Raw genomic sequence first — 16,717 nt, 5'->3', positions numbered from 1 at the left:
GCTCACATCCTGCAGCGCAAAAGTCACATTGTGTCCAGGATCAGAATGCACCAGCCTTGCCTTCAGATCCACTGATGTTTACTTCCTGAGCCCTGCCTGGCTAAGGGCTTGTTTCTGTGGAGCCAGTCTCTTCTCCCTGACTCAGGGAACACTTCTCACCATGGCTTGTTTCAAACTGCACAGTTCTAGGTGTCCAAGAGCTGAGGGACCTTTGAGGCTCAGCTTCTGGGCTCTACAATATAGATAAAAATACCCAGTTCATGAGATTGTCTTGAAGGTAAAATAGGTATGCAGTGTGACAAGGTGTCACAAAAAGGTGAGAGTTGTGTGGATTTATTTTGTCTCCAATGTACCCAAGTCATCCTCCAAACTGAAAGCTTGTCATTGACCCACCAACAAACCCTGCCATGTGCCACAACCTCATGATTCTTTCCTCTCACTAGAGGAGTGCGTGGAGTGACTTTTTTTTCCAGCTGGTGATCCTTTTTGTATTAGTCATTCATTAATTCCGCAGAGTTTAATGAGTGGCTGCTTGTGCCCGCCTCTTACTATTCCAACTCCCTCTCTCATTAATTCACATGAATGAATTCTCTCATTCGACCAAAATATGCATTCAAGGAACATTCACAAACAGCACCCATTGGCTGTGAAATAATGCCAAGTGGCTCACGTGGACTGAAGCCCATGTGCTCGGTCCATGAATGACCTTCCAACCTGCCAGGCTCAGCCTAGTTTCTGGCCTCTACGTGCAGCCTCCTCAACACAGCAAAGCCCCTTGATCCCTATCTACAGAAAGTGTCAGTCCTTCTACCAGAAGTCCTGTAGTACTTCAACAGCTACAGCCACACACTCAGGGACTTGATGGTAAAGATCCTTATTACCGGCCCAACACTGACCTGGTGCCCAGAATCTGATAGTGTGGTTTCTGAAGCCAAGCCCCACCCTGGGCTTTAATCCTTAGAACTATATTTATGTCCTGGGTCCTGCTTTAGTGAATGCCCTAGTACCCTGAGGCTCTCCTAAGTCCAAAGCACTGCCTAGGTATTACCAGTCCATCCTGAGAATGAGCCCTCAATCCTAGGCTGAATGGGGCTCTGCTCCATGTGAAGATACTTCTGTGGGGCTCTGCTGCCTGGGCTCCCAAATTCCACCCACTCTGTGTGTCAGAGAAACTTTTGCTTCTTTACTTTGGACCCAGCCTTTCTTGACTCTCTACCTCGTTCACCATTGTCATGTGTATTTAGACATCCTTCTTGGCCAACCAAATGGAGTTATCCACCAGTATCAACAGCGAGATCAATTAAGGTGCAATCCCACCTGTATGGGAGGGTCTAGGTGCAATCACTCACCTGGTCTTCTATGCAGTTGTGACGAATTCTGGAGATAAGACCTAGCAAATTGGATAAACACAATCTACCTTCCTCACCCAGTGTTGAGCAGATTCCTGGGGTCGCTGTCCACTCTCCCATGGTCCCAAGAGCTCTCACATGCCCCAGCTTTGTCTTGACCTTTGGGGCATTCTGTCCTTTCCTTAAGTAAGGAGTTGAGACAGAGAGGCTGTGGACAGGCCGGCAGGGATCTGGACTGGGCTGTGTTGCCTCTGTCTGGCACTTGCTCCACTGAACTTCTTCACAGCCACACACGTGACCTTAGAGGGACCATCAGGGTCAGTGCTTATCCCTGCAGGAAAACCAGGCTTGGAAAATAAATAAAGGACCATGGGCTTGTTTGATGGACCAAGGCAATAAAGGGGCTGATGTTTGACAAAACAGTAAGGACACCATGCAGTTAGCATCCCAAACACTGCAAGTTATCCAGAAAGGGAAGAAAGCCTTGGCATAATTAATTAGTACCTAGAATACAATTTCACATGAGAATAAGCAGAAGACACATGAAGTAATAAAGGCACTGCAAAATCCAGATCTTAAGATGAGTCTTGATATTTTTTTGAAAGTCAAGCATTTTCAGCAATGCCTGAAAATCAAGTTGTTTAAGAAAGTGAGAAAAAGAGTTTTGGGGTAGAGAACTGTGGGGTGCACACATCCTGAGATGATAAATATCTGGTTTCAAGCCCCGGGCTTCCAATAAGACAAGACACATGAGGCAGCTTGTTTACATCTCACTGAAGGAGGAGGGTACAGGAGAGAACATCTGAGGGAGAAAAGACGCAGAAGCTGCTGGGAGATCGGTGTACAGCCGACAAACCCTCGAAGGAGAGACAGGGAGAAGACAGCCAAAGCGCACTTTTCCCATCTCCTCACTCAACCATCAACATGCAATACTTCTGTGACCTCCCGTCACCAAGATTTGTGGGGAGTTTCCCCACCAAGCAATCCTACAGATTCCCCAGCAGATACAACTGAGTTTCTTCCAATTCAATTCAGTTCTGACACTATCTACCTGGAGACAGCAGCTGATTCCACAGGTTGGGGGCTCAGTCACACAAGATCACCCTCCACTTCAGATGCCAATCACAAGACGCTGAGGAAGCAGCTAGATGCATCATTTCTGACACGCTAAAAGAATACAGTTAGAGGTCTCTTCTGAGAGGACCGAAGAAAATTGCTTATAAAAGAATTTCATACCAAAAGCGCTTCAGATTCTTCCACCCTTGGACTCTACATATGCTCCTGAGAGGCTTTTGCTGCCCAGATAACCTCCCAGGTTAATTTGCACTTTCCCTTGTTCCCTTACTCTGAAAACCAAGTCCAAGTTCAAGATTGTTAGAAACCATTATACCGTAGTTCAGATTTTGTATTTATTTTCATCATGATCTAAGTTTCTTGAACAATTAGCAACTAGAGAAAAATTTCCAATTATTTTTTGAAAATTAGTGATCACTGCAGAGCCTCAGCTGTGTGCTCCTATTCTCTGTTTTCCACACCCAACAATAACTTGGCTTTAGAGACTGTACAGTTAACCACTCCTGTAGTTAACTTCACCTGGTGGCCTCCACACAGGCCGCAGGCTTGTCACCTGTGAGGAAGCCTTAGGTGCTGCTTCCCCATCCCCAGCCCAGGGGAGGACGACAGACTCCAGTGTCCTGGTGCAGAAGTGTGCAGGTTTTCACTGCAGGGCCTCCCTGCACACTACGATGAGGCCACATCCCAGGGGCTGTGCCTGCACAACTCCACAGCTGTGGGCATGTGCAGGAGGGCTGGGACCTCCCAGGGGGTGGCAGGAAGCAGGGAGGACTGGGACCCACTCAGGAGACAGGGCATTGACTGAGAAGAGAGTTCCAAGGAGGCGGCTTTAGATCCTGGGGATCAGGGTGTCTGTAGAAGGAGGGATCTGGGAGCAGAAGTCCTGATAAAATCTCCCAGGGTGGGTCTCTGGCTTCAGAGAATAAAAGCTGCAGCGCTGGGCAGCCTCTTCTCCTCCCACTGTCCCCAACCAGGCCAGCAGCCAGGGTAGATTTTGTCACCAAGGAGGTGGGCACAGGGAAGTCCTGGCTGTGGGACTGGATCCAGGTTCAGGGAAGCCTTCAAGCTGTCCCTACAGAGCCTGGGAGGGTAAAGAGGAGGGAGAGGAACAGGCCAGCAGTCCTAGACAAGGAGATGGGGTCAGGCCTCAGTGCAGATACTGCACAACCAAGGTACAGAGAGGCTGGGGCTCACAGAGGGACCTGGAATTCAGGTTTCTGACCCTCCCCATGACTCTCCCCTTTATTGCTTAATTCTAGGGAACTCTCACAGGCCATGGCCTGCGGCTTTTGCATGGCAGGCAGCTTCTGGGGTAAGGGAAGGTGAGGTACCTGCCCTGTAATATATCCCTCTCTGATATGTTTTTCCTCATCTTCCCACCTGCACCTTCCAAGCCTCTGAAAGTGTGGAGCAGAGGCCAAAATGGCCATATGGAGGCAGATAAACTAATATGAGTTTTCCACTAATTTGTATGTGACTTTGGACAAATAGTCCAGTTTCTTCATCTAGCAAATGGGACAGTTCCCCTCTCTCCCAACTACCCTAAACAGGAACTCTAGATGCCTTACAAGAAAACAAAGCTAGTTTTCTTTTTTTTTTTTTTTTTTTTAGACGGAGTCTTGCTCTGTCACCCAGACTGGAGTGCAGTGGCCTGACCTCGACTCACTGCAAGCTCCACCTCCCGGGTTCATGCCATTCTTCTGTCTCAGCCTCCAGAGTAGCTGGGACTATAGGCACCCGCCACCACGCCCGGCTAATTATTTTGTATTTTTAGTAGAGACGAGGTTTCATCATGTTAGCCAGGATGGTCTCGATCTCCTGACCTTGTGATCCGCCCATCTCGGCCTCCCAAAGTGCTGGTATTACAGGCGTGAGCCACCACGCCCGGCCACAAAGCTAGTTTTTAAACTGCAGTGTGCCATTTGTATGCACGTCGTTATTATCACTCTGATTATTAGAAGGACAGCTTGAGGTCAGCCGTGTAGAAGAAACACTAGTCTAAAGATTCACATTCACAGATTTTAGTCAAAGTGCTGTCACTTACCAGCTTTTCTGAGTCTTAGTTCCATAATTTTAAAAATGGGCTTGCCAGGAGTGATATCAGCAAGACAGTGGACTGGAAGCTTCAAACACTTGTTTCCCCATGGAAATATTAGGAAAGCAACTACAGATGGACTACAATAACTTTATAGGAGCTCTGAAAACAAGTCTAGCATCTACAGCAACTAAGAAAACACTAAATTAAGAAAAAGTTACATTTAAGCCAGCAGGAAACACTGTGAAATTTATATTCACCCTCGCTCTACCCATCCTTGGCATCTTGCAGCACAATTCCCAGTTCCCTCCCTCAGGCTGGAAGAAAAAGGACAGCATTTATCTGTAATATTCTACTCTGTATGTGGCTGCCCAAGAGACTTGTTTCTGTTTTGCCTGGCTGGGAGCTCAGGTGGAGAATGGTGCCATGGCTTGGCTCTCAGGCTGCTGGAAGCCTTGAAAAGCAATGGCAGACACCAAGGCATGGGAGAACTGGTGGGGAGGCTGCAGACTGTGGACACCTGGGGCAAAGGAACATGGGCAGAGAAATGCAATAGAACATCTCAGGCCTGAGCCTGAGAGAAGCTGAATGAGGCTCATTAAGACATGTAAAAGCGGCTGTTTATATGGGAGAAATTGGGGGAAGAAAACAAGACAATGCACACACACACAAACACACACAGACACGCAACACACAGACACACACACACACGCCCAGGGAGGACACATGCCCAGAAAATACCTAAAATGACCATAAGGCTTTATCCCAGGCTGATCCAGACTTAGGACATCTTTCACCAATTAGCAAAAGTATGCCACATCAGTCTGTAAAGACTGAGAGAGGTACCTGTTTCTTCAAATGCCCAGTTTTTAACAAAAGATTACAAGGCACACAAAGGTACAGAAAAACATCAACCATTTGCAAAACAAAATAAGTTTTCAGGAACTGTCTTTGCAGAAACACACACATCAGGCTTCCTAGATAAAAAAAAGTAAAACAACACTTCAATATGCTAAAAGAGTTAAAGAAAAACACAAATGAACAACTAAAGAAAATAAGAAAAGCAATATACAAATATACATTAAAATGATAAGAAAATAACCAAAATTATAAAAAAAAGAAGCAAACAGAAATTCTAGAGCTGAAAAATATGGTAACCAAATTGGAAAATATACTAGAGCTGTTCGACAGCAGATTCAAAGACTGAGAAGAAAGAACCGATAAACTTGAAGACAGGTCGTTTAAATTACGAGTCTGAGGAACAACAGAAACAATAAATAAAGTAAAAGGAGCTCATGGACTTATAAGGCGCTGACAAGTGAACCAACACATGCATTGTGGAAGTCTCAGAGAGGAGAGATACTGAGAGAGAAAGACAGAGATTATTTTTATAAAATAATAATGTTTGAAAACTTCCCAAGAAATCCTTGAATCTACAAATTCAGGAAGCTTGATGAGTCCACATAGAATCATCCTAAGAGACCTGTACTGAGTCGTATTATAGTTAAACTGCCTTAAACCAAGTAAAATAGACAGTCTTGAAAGGAGCAAGAGGAAAGCGACTTGCCATGTAAGAGGGATTCCCAAGTAGACTATCGGGGAATTTCTCAGTAGAAACTTTACAGGCCAGAAGACAGTCAGAGGACATACTTAGAATGCTGAGAAAATAAACAAGGAAACACTCAACTCTCAACTAAGGATTGTATATCTGAACAAACTGCCCTTCAAAAATGATGGCACAATAAAGACATTCCCAGAAACACAAATGGTGGAAGGTGCATCGCCACAAGACCTGCCCAAAAAAGAATGTTAAAGGGACTCCTTCAAATCTAAATAAAAGGACCCCAAAGAGTAACTGGAAGCCGTGGCATATAAAAATAATGGTTTCTGGTAAATCGAATCCATGAGTAAATATACACACATATACATATACCATATTTTGGTTTGTAATTCCACATTTATTTTGTGATAAATCAATCACAAAACGTCAAATAACGTATGAGTTTACATATGTGAGGTGCCTAGAGTAGTCCTGTTTATAGAGGCCAAAAGTAGAATGGTAGTTGCCAGGGTCTGGATTAGGGGAATAGTTAGTGTTTAATGAGTGCAGGGTTTCAGTTAATGGAAAAGTTTTGGGATGGAAGATGGTGATGTTTGGAAAAGAGTGTGGATGTACTTAATGCCACTGAACTGTGCACTTAAAAATGGTTAAAATAATAAATGTTAGTTATGCACATGTTACATATGCATACTATACACAAAGTATATACATGCAATGTATACAATAAATAATTTTATAATAATTTTCCAATACATGCAATATATACTTTTTGAGATGGGGCCTTGCTATATGGGTCAAGCTGATCTCAAACTCCTGGGCTCAAGTCATTCTCCCACCTCAATATCCTGAGTAGCTGGGGTTAGGCATATACACAATTTTTTAATGGGCATACTTCAGAGAACATGTTCCTATGGTTTACTGCCAGGGAGAAAGACAATAAATAAGTAAATAATGAAAACGTTGAGCCAATTTCAGGTAGTAATATGTACTGTGAAAAAATCTAAATATTTGCCAGGCACCATGGCATGTGTCCGTGGGCTCAGGGGGCTGAGGCAGGATTACTCGAGCACAGGAGTTCGAGGCTATAGTGAGCTATGCTTACGCCTGTAAGTAGTCACTGCACTCTAGCCTGTGCAACATAGCAAGACCCCATCTCAAAAAAAAAAAGCAGAAAAGAAGGGAAAAAAGAGAAAGATAATATAAATCTAAATAGAGTATAAAGAGAGAGAGACTGAGGTGGGAAGAAACATGAGGTTCTGACTGTAATGTCTTTGGAGGCCTTTCTGAGTGGGTAATTCTCCAGCCTGAGTGATGGGAGATGGGTGGCTATGTGTGCAGCCCTGCGGGGAGGACTCTAGGCAGAGAAACATCCCTGAGATGTTGAAAGAAGGCAAGGATGAGTGTGCTGGGACACAGTGAGGTGTGGAAGTGAGCTGGATAACTCGGGAGACTGGCTGTCATGTAGAACCATGTTCAGTGCGCACTGGAATCATGCAGTCTGATGCACATTTCAGAAAATTACTCTGCCTTCTGAGGGAATAATAAATTTTTCTTTCAGAGGGAAGAAAGAAAGGCTAGATAAGAGGTTGTTGCATTGTCCAGGCAAGAAATGATGGCATGCTGAATGGCACTGGTCACAATGGAGACAGGGAAGATGACTGGATTAGGAAAAGACTTAGAAGGTAGAATTCAGGAGAATCTCTTATGGGCCAGACCAGTGTTTCCAGGGAAAGAGAAGAACCATGAATGACTCCTAGGGCATTAGCCTCAGGAATGAGCACATGATGATGCCATTTACAAAAACAAGGAAGATGGGCAAAACAGTTTTTGGATGTGTGAATTCAACAATTTTTGTGGATCTTCTCAACTTGAGATGCTTGCAGAGGAGGCAGAGGCAGATAGATAAATGAACCTAGAGTCCAGGAGTGAAGTCAGGGCTGAAGCTACAGATGTGGTCATTATTTTGCAAAAGGAACACTTCCTAGAGAGAAGGGGCAGAGAAGGGGAACCTGCTAAGAGACTGAGGTGGAGTGTGTGGGATCCTGGAATCCTGGAGAGGAAGGCATTTCAAGCAGGAAAGAGATGATCCATGCTGAAGGTGTGAAATAATGCTGACTCCTGCAAGGTAGTATTCAAATGTCAACCACAAGGGACTCCTTGAAATGGGAACTGAGTGGATGGCACAGCCAGGAAGGAGTTTCAGAAAGCAAGAAGCTACACAGAACTCCAGGAGAGGATGCTCAGCTGTAAGTTCAGGTATCATCAGGGGTGGAAGCCCAGGACAGTGTCTATAATCCAGTGGCTGAACCATAAGCCTGCCCTTCTCTTCTTACAAAATGCTGAGGCTCTTCCCCCTTCCTGCCAGGATTCAGAGACCTGGGGAGACAATTCTGGGGAGAGGGAGCTGCCTCTGTCCCCAGGGCTTTGAGAATGGGATGTCTTAGCTGAGCCTGGGCCTGCTGAGTGAGCCTCCCTGGGCCGCCAAGGCCTGGAAGTCCCTGGGAGATAGCTTCTTCTTCCTCCAGGATGGCCATTTCTCCATAATAGCCCAGAAAAGAAAACTCTGGACCTGTGTGTGATGCACCTCCAGGCTCAGGTTTCTCAGTGGCTTTGACTTCCAAGGCGAGCTCACACTGCCTTTCTCCTCAATCCCAGGTAAAGCAATTATTGTCCAATGGTGGGGAGGAGCTATCTCTTTTCAAACAAGTTAAAGTGGAGCAAGGGGAACAGAAAAGGTGATTTTGGCACTGGTAGGATCTAGAACATGAATTGATCAATACAGTGAGAGAACAGAGAGCAAGAGTGGAAGAGGAGTGAGTGATGTTTGCACATGTCAGCTTTCTCTACGTACCCAGCAGGGGCCATATGTCCTGGCAGGTGCAGCCTTGGAGCCATCTTGTAAATGGTGTTGAGGGCATAAGGGTCCTTGCTTCAGTAATCAGAGCAGGCCATGGGCTGGGAGAGACCCCTCCCCTCCACTACACTGACGAGACCTTTACACTCCTGTGGCAAGAGTCACCCATTGTCTTCGTCTGCTCTGGATGCTATAACAAAATACCATAAGCTGGGAGGTTTATAAACAACAGAAATTTATTGCACACAGTTATGGAGGCGTCAAATCTATGACCAAGTCACCAGCAAATTCGGTGTCTGGGGAGGATTCACTCCCTAGTTCATCGATGGTGCCTTCTTACTGTGTCTTCACGTACTAGAAAGGATGAAGGGTCTCTCTTGGGCCTCTCTGAAGAGGTCACTCATCCCATCCATGAAATTTCCACCTCCATGACCTACTCAATTCCAAAAAGCCACAACTCTTAAACTCATCACTTTGGAGGGCATTAGGTTTCAACATCAGTTTGGGGGAAACAGGACCATGGTACCCATCTTTCATAGCTACAGAAAACCTAGACTGAACTCCCCTACCACCTCAACCTCCACTGTTTCAGATCTCTGCCCTGAAGATGTGGAGAATCCATAACTATGAAGGGGGAGTTCTGAGGGGAAAAGGAAAAGGGGAAGGAAGTTCATGCTGTTGGTCACTTCACTGTGGCATGTACTTTAAAAAAGTATTCAGCTTTAATCCCTCAAACTGTATTTTTTTTACAGAGGAGGGTATCAAGGCTTAGAGATTCAAAGTAACCTGCAAGATCACCCAGTTATTAGGAGAAGGCAGCGCTGGAGTGCACACTCCTGTCTTCACAGCTAAGCCAGTGCTCTGGGTGCCACCCCAATGTCCAGGTTGCAGGAGGTTCAGAGCAGCAGAGGGGTGAGGTTTAAGTGATTTCCTCCCAGACCTCATCCCTGAGTCGGCCTTCTGGGCCTTGATGCTGTCACTTTAGATGCTTTCATTCCCCCAGGCACTAGGATTCAAAGAGTTTTCCCCAGGAGACTTCACGCAGGAAAAATAGCCACTTCCTCTAGGCGTTTGAACAGGCAGGGCTGAGGCAGTGGTCAGGAGACAGGAGGGAGAGGTCACCATGGACAAAGGAATCTGCTGGACATCAAGCCTCCAGTTGCTCTTGTGAAGGCTGCCTGGGGCCTCCTAGGGCTTCTCCTTCACCCCTGGGGTTCATTCCACGTTGCTCTTCGCTAAGCTTAGAAACACGCCGTTCATGGTGTTTTCTCATCTGATCATGAAGAACAGACTACATAGAGTGTCTTTGAATCTGTGTACCCTCTTCACACTTTTCTTAGAGGAAGGAATTTGAGTCCCTGAGCACCGGGTCCCCCCACTGCCTTGCTGGGCAGCAAGACAGGACAAGCCTTCCACTAAGCCTGTTTCCTCCTGTCATATCAATGAGGACATGACAACAGTCACTCACGTAGTTACTCTGAGCCTTTGCTATGTCTCCTTTCCACATCAGCGCCTGACCCCCAAGAGAAAAGAGGAGTTTAGAGTTTCACTAATCTGCACAGAGACACCAGCTAAGGAGTGGAGGAGCTGGAACCAGCTCCAGGTCTGTCCGGTGCCGCCATGTGTGCTTTCTGAGGCCTCCTATTATCCCTGGGGACAGATGCTAACTCAGCCTCAAAGGGGTGTCCTGAAGGTCGATGGGGCAATGGGTGTGAATGATACAGAGGTGGCTCAGATATTGATATGGTTTGGCTCTGGGTCCCCCCTCAAATATCACCTTGAATTGTAATAATCCCAACATATCAAGGGCGGGACCAGGTGGAGATAATTGGATCATGGGTGCGGTTTCCCCCACGCTGTTCTCATGATAGTGGGTGAGTTCTCATGAGATCCGATGGTTTTATAAATGTCTGGCATTTCCCCTGCTGGCACTTCTCTCTCCTGCCACGATGAGAACAAGGACATATTTTCTTCCCCTTCCACCATGGTTGTAAGTTTTCTGAGGCCTCCCCAGTCATGGGGAACTGTGAGTCAATTAAACCTCTTTCCTTAATAAATTACCCAGTCTTGGGCAGTTTTTTATAGTGGTGTGAGAATGGACTACTACAGATATGATCCCTGCTTTCAGGAAGATTTACAGTCTAGAAAGGGTGGCAGTTGCTGAGGAGAGTAAAAGTCACCTGGTGACCACTGAACAGAGAATGGAGTAAAAAACTCCTAATTTGCGGAATTTGGAAGGGAGCAAAGACCCCCTGGTGACCATCAAACAGGCCATCCGGAGGCAAAACTCCTTCCCTGGGAATAATAATTAAACTTCTCTAGTATCTAAAGTCGGCATCTGGTTCCAGGCCTCCTTCAACTTTTATAAGTAACTAAAATGTCCATACATCTCTGAAATGCCATGTGGAAACTCATTTTGCAATGCTTGCTTACATTAAGGCACCAAAACGTCTACAAATGTAATCATTATTATAACCTACGTGGCTAATGTGTCCCAAATTACCCTCAAGCTCCCCTCTTAAGCTCCATAAATGCTCCTAAGGAAAATTCACTGCGGCATGCTCAATCCTCTCTCAATAAGGCACCCCACTGCACCCTTTTGCAGTGTGATTCCTTTCTAATAAACTTTCCTTTTTCAAACCTATACTATTGTTGGTAAATTATTTTTACCAACCCATGAGTTGACCATTTCCCAATGCCAGGGCTCTGACTCTTCGCCTGGCAGATGTAAGTTAAACAGTCAAGCAATAAAACGAGGGGCAGACTGTGAATAGAAGAAAGGTGGCCGGGCCCAGTCGCTCACGCCTGTAATCAAAGCCCTTTGGGAGGCTGAGGCAGGTGAATCACCTGAGGTCAGGAGTTCAAGATCAGCCTGGCCAATATGGCGAAACCCTGTCTCTACTAAAAATACAAAAATTACCTGGATGTGGTGGTGCGTGCCTGTAACCTCAGCTATTTGGGAAGCTGAGGCAGGAGAATTGCTTGAACCCAGGAAGTGGAGGTTGCAGTGAGCCAAGATGGTGCCGCTACACTCCAGCCTCAGCAACAGAGCAACACTTTGTCTTAAATAAATAAATGAGTGAATGAAAGGTGACCAGTGCCTGGGACTCTGATTGCCAGGGCCACCAAGAACAGAGGGTGACCTCAGGCAGAACCGTGGGTGGTCCTACTGCTTCAACTCCTGCTGAGGGCAGCAGTCCAGAGTCCTGGCAGCTCAGGAGGCTGGAGTGCAGAATTCCAGATCTGGACTTCATCCACCTCCCTCCAGAGCCTCTCTCAGCCCCACAGGCACCCCCAGGGGGACTCTGGGCTCATTTTTTCCTATCACTGATGAGGCTAACTCTCACTGTCCATCAGCTTCCAGATGCAGAGTAGCTCTAGGCCAAAGCAGGAGGTGGGTTGCCACTGTGGAATGCATGTCGGCTTTGCAGCCTGAAGATTGGGGTGAAAATCCAGCCTCACTGCTGGTTACAGCACAGCTGGGTCTTCAATCAAGCTCTGGTCACCCAAGTGGGTGTGTTCCCTGATGCTCCCAAGTGGCTCTGAGTGTACTCTGGGGGCCCCACACCCTCATGTGGGACTTGGTTCACAGGTTATGCCTCAGTGGACATAGGTGCAGGGCCCTTGTGGGTTTCATCTGCTTCGGTGCAGGCCCTTGGGATAATGGGAGCCACCAAGCTGGGAGTTCCTTTGGTCACCGTATGCGTGGGCTTGACCCCATGTTCGTGTCTCTCACTGTGTCTGTGCCATGCTGCCAGGGTTCATGTGTGGTCAGGCGTGTAGTTTAATCTTGCATGTCTCTTGATTCTGTGCTGCGGCCTCTCTGTGTGTTTTTTCCTTGCGGTAGTTAGGATTTTGGAGCAATGAAGGAGCCGGAAGTTGAAAAGTCAGTGGAAGGTAAACATACCTGACCCCAAACCCTTTCGCCTGAGACGGGGGGAGTGGAGGGTAAACATACCTGACCCCAAACCCTTTCGCCTGAGATGGTGGGGGTGGAGGATAAACATACCTGACCCCAAACCCTTTCCCCTGAGACGGTGGGGAGTGGAGGGAAGTATCCTACATAGGTGTATCATTTTTCATCTTTTATACAGTATTTTCCCCTTTCTATGTTTAGATACAAAAAAGACTTACCAATATTAAGTCCAGTACCATGCTATACAGGTTTGTATCCTAGGAGCGATAGGCTATACCATATAGCCTGGATGTGTGGGAGCCTATACCATCTAGGTTTGTGTAAGCACACTCTATGGTGTTGGCACAATGATGAAATCACCCAATGACACTTTTCTCAGAATGTGTGCCCGTCAAGTGACTCATGACTGTAGTTGGATGCAAAGCTGGGAAGGAAAGGTATTCCACATAGCAACAACAGCATGAGCAGAGCCACAGAAGAGAGACATTGGGGGGGGGGGGTAATTATGAGGAACAGCTGAGAGTTATCTTTTAAAATTAACTTTATTGAAGCATAGCTTGCATACAATTAAATGCACCCATTTTAAGTTAATAGTTCGGTGAATTTTAAGCAATGTATATAAACCCATGTGACCACCATCTCAGAGAAAACTTCCTTTAAAAATTATCACTTCAAGCTGTTTTTGTGTTTAGTAAATGATAATTTTATTACAAGTTTTATAATTCAATATTAAAACCAAAACAATACAGAGGCAATAAAATAGACTATAGAAAGCATATGCCTTGGAAATAGCTCTAGGTTTTAAACCTTACTTCTCAAGCAAGTTGCTAAATTTTTCAAAGCCTCAATTTCCTCATCCATAATATGGGGATAATAATAAAACCAGCCTCACAAGATTGCTGTGAAGATTAAAAGAAATAATGTGGGCTGGGCGTGGTGGCTTATGCCTATAATCCCAGCACTTTGGGAGGCTGAGGCGGGCAGATCGCATGAGGTCAGGAGTTCGAGACCAGCCTGGCCAACACGGTGAAACACCATCTCTACCAAAAATACAAAAAATACAAAAAAAAAAAAAGCTGGTGTGGTGGCACCCGCCTGTAGTCCCAGCTACTCAGAAGGCGGAGGCAGGAGAATGGCTTGAACCCAGGAGGCGGAAGCTGCAGTAAGCCAAGATCGCACCACTGCACTCTGGCCTAGGCAACAGAGCAACACTCCGTCTCAAAAACACAAAAACAAAAATAAATAAAAAATGTTAAACTTCTAGCACAAAGCCTGGAACATAGCAGGAACAGTAAATGGTGTTAGCCTTATCACAATTAGACAGGCATTGGTTGTATAGTCACCCCAGAGTTATGGGACAGACTGTGAAACTTGTACACAAAGGCTTTGAAGGGATCCTAAATGAAACTGTTAAAAGGCTAACAAAAATGGCAATTCTGAGTTCCACTTCACAATCAGTGGTGAGGGCTCCAGTGTATTACATGCTCAAACCTGGTGCTTCGAGATGGAATGGGTCACTTGACAACTGATTCTGGAACGAGTTTAAAGCAAAACACTTAAAAGGTTCCCCATGAGTTTGTCAGACCTGCTCCCTGGCCTTTAAACAGAGCCTGACCTCCCACATCTCAGGCCACAGGAAGCCGGCGAGGCCACGGCTCCAGGATTCCCCCAGCGGCCCCATCCTACCTGGGGGCCCAACCACCTGCTCCGGCTCCAGCTCCCCGGCTCCCCAGCGTCCTGACTCCATGATCCAGCTCTGATATCTGCCTTAGGGCTGTCTCCTTGTGTCAAGACCCGTTTCTTCAGTTTACCTACCTGTCACCCTACTCGTTCAACTCTGCAAGCTGTTTTGATAGCCGCCAACACCTACTGTGTACTGCTAAGATGCTCCCTTAGTCGCAGCTCCCTGGGACCCCCTGTCCCAGCTCCCTGCACACAGGACCCAGGACACAGTTGCAACCATAATATAATTCAGGGGTCATGGGGACGGAGTGCCATCTACCTGAGCAACAAAGAGCTGGAACTCGTCAGGCAGAATCCATGAGCGAGGGTAGAAGTTGTACTCCTCAGGAAAGAGATTCTGCATGGTTCTCACTGCTCTGCTCAGAGTAATTTTACGCACCATCTCCGTCATGCCTGGGGAGAAGAAACGCTGTGAGGTTTTAACAACAGTGGGCTACTAGCTATAAAACAGCCATTATTCGGGACTTTTAAAACCACCCACCCGACATATTCTCTTTTTCAGGCAGGATTTTTAAAAAAGGTCTGAGTTGTTCCCCACAGCGGTGACTCATGGTTTGGAAAGAACTACTGAGTTAATGAAAAACTTGAGGTAACGGACGGGTGTTCTTTTCTCTTTATAAAAATGAAGCATCAGTTTGAAGGAATGAGTTTTCACCTAGTTCATTCTTTTATTCTTTGTCACCCCCTTAGGTAATGAATAGGGAAGCATTTATATCTTGCACTTAAAATTTAATACCTTCTTTAATTTGGGGCCACCTTATGTGCTTCTGGGATTCCTTCCATTTTGTACCCTAGAGAATATCATCTAGTGGACTCTGGTTACATTATGAGAGGTTTAATTAAGTTTATTTCTTTTACTGTTTCATGAGTATTAAAGGCATGGAATAGGAAAATACACATCTTTCAGCATAAAATCTGTCTCCTTGAATGAAGGACAGGAAATAAAAAGAATACCATAATTTATACTTCAAGGGAAAAAATGCAATCTGTAGGAGTTCCTCAGTTATAAGGACTGACACTGACATTGATCCTATCTCATTAATTTGCCCAGAGGGAATTGAAATGTCTCACTGTTATAAAACATTAAAAGAATGGTGGGGGCGTGAACCTGGGAGGCAGAGCTTGCAATGAGCCAAGATCGAGCCACTGCACTCCAGCCTGGGCAACAGAGCAGGACTCGGTCTCAAAAAAAAAAAAAGGTTGGTGGATTTTATTTCTTGTAACATCATTAGTAACTCTGACAAGAGAAGAAACTGAGTACTATATATTGTAGCAAATTTTAAGCAAATAGGTAAAAATTATTATCAATTTTAGCATGTTTATTTCATTTTTTCTTTTTTTTTTTTTTGAAACACAGCCTTGCTTTAATGCCCAGGCTGGAGTGCAGTGGCATGATCTCAGCTCATTGCAACCTCCACCTCCCAAGCTCAAGGGATCCTCCCACCTCAGCCTCTCGAGTAGTTGGGACTACAGGTGTGTGCCACCATGCCTGGCTAATTTTTGTATTATTTTTGTTTTTGTAGAGACAGGGTCTCACTATTGCCCAGGCTAGTCTCGAACTTCTAGGCTCAAGCCATCCACCTGCCTTGGCCTCCCAAAGCCCTGGAATTACAGGTGTAAGCCACCATGCCTGGCATCATCCTTATTTCTTTTTCTTTTTCTTTTTAGGCAGAGTTTCGCTCTTGTTGCCTAGACTGGAGTGCAATGGCATGATCTTGGCTTACTGCAACTGCCGCCTTCTAGGTTCAAGCAATTCTCCTGCCTCAGCCTCCTGAGTAGCTGGGATTACAGGTGTGCACCACCATGCCCAGCAAATTTTTGTATTTTTAGTAGAGAAGGGGTTTCACCATGTTGGCCAGGCTGGTCTCGAACTCCTGACCTCAGGTGATCCACCCACCTCGGCCTCCCAAAGTGCTGGGATTACAGACGTGGCCACCGCACCCTGCTATCATGCTTGTTTCTTAAGACAAATATCATTGCCAAAAATGGCGGCTACAAATGGCCTTTACCCTGAAAGAGACCAAACAGTTCCATTACTGATACTAGAAATGTGCTTGGCAAAGCTATTTTTAATAGAAAATACAAAGTTCCATGTCAGCTTGGCATGCCCAAATTATCACACATTCCAAATGGGCAGTCAGAATGAATGAGTTTCCTCTAAATTCCCACGTTCAGGAAGAAAAGG

General features: G+C 45.8%; 1 pseudogene; it reads right to left on the bottom strand.

Annotated features, from left to right (window-relative positions):
- Positions 1–8,647: 8,647 nt before the first annotated feature.
- LOC129531751 (NADH dehydrogenase [ubiquinone] 1 alpha subcomplex subunit 8-like) overlaps positions 8,648–16,717 on the bottom strand; it is a 58,823-nt pseudogene continuing 50,753 nt past the window's right edge.

Source organism: Gorilla gorilla, chromosome 12, assembly GCF_029281585.2.
Source record: "Gorilla gorilla gorilla isolate KB3781 chromosome 12, NHGRI_mGorGor1-v2.1_pri, whole genome shotgun sequence".
NCBI classification, from domain to species: Eukaryota; Metazoa; Chordata; class Mammalia; order Primates; family Hominidae; genus Gorilla; species Gorilla gorilla.
This window is presented reverse-complemented; position numbering and strand designations above follow the sequence as displayed.